This window comes from Megachile rotundata, unplaced genomic scaffold, assembly GCF_050947335.1.
Source record: "Megachile rotundata isolate GNS110a unplaced genomic scaffold, iyMegRotu1 scaffold0786, whole genome shotgun sequence".
Lineage (NCBI taxonomy): Eukaryota > Metazoa > Arthropoda > Insecta > Hymenoptera > Megachilidae > Megachile > Megachile rotundata.
Window position 1 is genome coordinate 87,501 of NW_027474083.1, and position 4,596 is coordinate 92,096.

The window sequence follows — 4,596 nt, forward strand, 5'->3', positions numbered from 1 at the left end:
CCGTTTCCTTTTCTGGTTCGTAATATTATTTATATTACGTGAAGTTATATTATAAGTCTTTGATATACAATATTTCGTTTAACGACACAACACCGAAATAGCGCGTATAGCGGAGCACGCTGGACAATACGCTATGGCGCGTACAGCGGACATGCTGTTCGTCGAAACGAATCGAAACCGTGTCGATATAAACGTTTCGTTCCTCCACGGGGGTCTCTTTCTCTTATTTTGTATCGATAAAGCGCGTAAAAAAATGCAAATCCTTTCGTGCCAGAAAGATTTCTCGTTGAAAAGTTTTAGAAGCACGTAACACCGCTTTTCATTTCACGCTTTGCATCGAAACGGTATAAGCACGTAAACCACACACGCTCGCTCGTATTGAACCTCCACAATATCGGTGTTCTTTCGCCTTTTTTCATAAATACCATTTTTTGCAATGAACCAATATCAGCTTAAACGTTCCTTTTTTATTTGGTTCTTCTCTCTCCTCTCATGTGTTTCAGTCATATTAAAAATTGTTGTTCCTCCAAACTCTCTCTATTCTCTCTCCTTTCACTCTCTTTGGTATTTTATTTAAGACACACCGATAAAGGTTAGCGCGTACAGTGGCGTGCTGAACGTACCGTGATAGCGCGTACAACGGACATGCTGTTCGAAAAACGAACAAGAGGAAGCACGTACAAAGGTAGCTCGCGCTAGGCATATATCGATACGAAACCTCCGTTTTTAGTCTCTCTTTTCGTCGTGGATATCGAAGAAGCGCGTAAAAGAAAATCCCGCTAAAACTCTCTCCGTGCCGGAAAGTGTGTATCCGTTGAAATTTTGGAAGCACGTACACCCGCTTTCACGCTTTACATCGAAACGGTATAAGCACGTAAACCACACACGCTCCGTATTGAACCTCCACAATATCGGTGTTCTTTCCGCCTTTTTCATAAATACCATTTTTTTGTGATGAACCAATATCAGCTTAAACGTTCCCTTTTTTTATTTGGTTCTTCTCTCATGTGTTTTTCAGTCATATTAAATTTTTGTTCCTCCAAACTCTCTCTTCTATTCTCTCCTTTCAACTCTCTTTGGTATTTTATTTAAGACACACCGATAAAGGTTAGCGCGTACAAGTGGCGTGCTGAACGTACCGTGATAGCGCGTACAACGGACATGCTGTTCGAAAAAAACAAATCGGAGCAAGCACGTGCACAGAGAATTTTAGCTCGCGCTGGGCACATCGATTCTTACAAATCCACCCAAATTTTTATTTTCTCTCTCTCAAAATTTCGTGTCATAGTTACGATACACCGTAATAATATTTTTTGTACGTATAAGCGAAAACTCGATGTAATATCGAGAAATCACCCGTACCGAAAACTCTTCACTTTGGAAGAAGTTTCCATTTCAGAAACCGTTTTTACGAGTCATAGTTACATATTATTTCGTTTCAATATCTCTGCGCTGTACGTATAGTGAAGCATTTATTTAATATTTTACTTCATCGTACCGAAAAACTCTCCGCGAAGAAGAAGTTTTCTCGCGCATCGAGAAAATATTTAGGCGTTCGAGACGCACAAAACATTAAGGGGACGTAATATCATTTCTGAATTTCGGAATAAATATTCCGTTTCAAAATTTTTTAGCCTCTCGACTGAAGGCGTTGTAACGAACAAGTTCGTTCAACACCACTATCTAATTCATTTTTAAAATAAATTTTATAAAACCTTTTTTGGCCCGTTTTAGAACGGTCGGTTTTATTCTATCCCTTTTTAATTTTTAGTAGCCTGTGCCGCTTGAGTCAGTACAACGTACACACCAAAGTGCATACGAGTCACCAGCCTCATGTTAAAGGTTCGTCGCATATGTGCCATTTGGTCTTAGACGCCGACACGCGACAATGCAGTGTGGAGAAAATCCTGCATCGATACCGAGAACACGAACAGTCGAGGCAACACGAAGTTACGCACGAGGAGCGGTGGACTAGTTCTCAACCGAGGTCATAGAATAGCCACGCGCCCGACTCTGTTCCGTCTGGTACGATCGGACCGAACGTCTCCTTATAGGTACCGAACGGCCGGCCGGATGGTCGGCGACGCCGGCCGTTACGCACGGGCGCTTACGATGCTAACGCGCGATCCGAACGTGCCAATTCGAAAGTGCGGTAAAACTTAGCGCGAAAAAATCGATTTTTCAAAAAGTTGTCAAACACGCTAAAAAGTATACGGACGATGTTTTAACAATTATTTTACGAAATTTAATGACAAAATTAATCGAAAAAAAATTTTTTTTCCTTTTCTCGCCAAAATAAATACCAAACGAATTTCTAACGTAATAAACGAGTAACAAATAACAGTATACGTCCAAATAACATACAAGAATCGAGAAAATATTTATATTTTTTCAAAAAATTGAGCAAAAATCTCTCCGCATAGTCGGTTCGGTGCCGAGTCCGAACGTACCAAAGTCCCTCCGGCATAGTCGGTTCGGTGAATCGACGACTAACAACCTATATAAAAAACGATTAAAACCTATAGAATAACGTATCACTAGAACATTTATACCATTTTGGCACGTTCGGATTCATAATTAACGAAATTATCGAAAATTTTTCATTGCGCATAGTCGGTTCGGTGAAAAGGTGACTGACAACCTATATTAAAAATGATTAAAACGTATAGAATAACGCACTACTAGAACATTTATACCATTTTGGCACGTTCGGATTCATAATTAACGAAATTATCCAAAATTTTTCGTTCCGCATAGTCGGTTCGGTGAAACGATGACTGACAACCTATATAAAAAACAATTAAAACCAATAGAATAACGTATTACTAGAACATTTATACAATTTTGGCACGTTCGGATTCATAAATAACAAAATTATTGAAAATTTTTCGTTCCGCATAGTCGGTTCGGTGGACCGTCTGATGCGAGACAATGTCCCACCGGCATAGTCGGTTCGGTGAATCGACGACTGACAACCTATATAAAAAACGATTAAAACCTATAGAATAACGTATCACTAGAACATTTATACCATTTTGGCACGTTCGGATTCATAATTAACGAAATTATCGAAAATTTTTCATTGCGCATAGTCGGTTCGGTGAAAAGGTGACTGACAACCTATATTAAAAATGATTAAAACGTATAGAATAACGCACTACTAGAACATTTATACCATTTTGGCACGTTCGGATTCATAATTAACGAAATTATCCAAAATTTTTCGTTCCGCATAGTCGGTTCGGTGAAACGATGACTGACAACCTATATAAAAAACGATTAAAACCAATAGAATAACGTATTACTAGAACATTTATACAATTTTGGCACGTTCGGATTCATAAATAACAAAATTATTGACAATTTTTCGTTCCGCATAGTCGGTTCGGTGGACCGTCTGATGCGAGACAATGTCCCACCGGCATAGTCGGTTCGGTGAATCGACGACTGACAACCTATATAAAAAACGATTAAAACCTATAGAATAACGTATCACTAGAACATTTATACCATTTTGGCACGTTCGGATTCATAATTGACGAAATTATCGAAAATTTTTCATTGCGCAGAGTCGGTTCGGTGAAAAGGTGACTGACAACCTATATTAGAAATGATTAAAACGTATAGAATAACGCATTACTAGAACATTTATACTATTTTGGCACGTTCGGATTCATAATTAACGAAATTATCTAAAATTTTTCGTTCCGCATAGTCGGTTCGGTGAAACGATGACTGACAACCTATATTAATAACGATTAAAACCTATAGAATAACGTATTATTAGAACGTTTATACAATTTTGGCACGTTCGGATTCATAAATAACAAAATTATTGAAAATTTTTCGTTCCGCATAGTCGGTTCGGTAGGCCGTCCGACCGGGACCAAGTCCGTTCGGCATAGTCGGTTCGGTGAAACGATGACTGACAACCTATACTAAGAACGATTGAAACCAATAGAATAACGCATTACTAGAACATTTATACCATTTTGACACGTTCGGATTCATAATTAACGAAATTATCGAAAATTTTTCATTACGCATAGTCGGTTCGGTGAAAAGGTGACTGACAACCTATATTAAAAATGATTAAAACGTATAGAATAACGCACTACTAGAACATTTATACCATTTTGGCACGTTCGGATTCATAATTAACGAAATTATCCAAAATTTTTCGTTCCGCATAGTCGGTTCGGTGAAACGATGACTGACAACCTATATAAAAAACAATTAAAACCAATAGAATAACGTATTACTAGAACATTTATACAATTTTGGCACGTTCGGATTCATAAATAACAAAATTATTGAAAATTTTTCGTTCCGCATAGTCGGTTCGGTGGACCGTCTGATGCGAGACAATGTCCCACCGGCATAGTCGGTTCGGTGAATCGACGACTGACAACCTATATAAAAAACGATTAAAACCTATAGAATAACGTATCACTAGAACATTTATACCATTTTGGCACGTTCGGATTCATAATTAACGAAATTATCGAAAATTTTTCATTGCGCATAGTCGGTTCGGTGAAAAGGTGACTGACAACCTATATTAAAAATGATTAAAACGTATAGAATAACGCACTA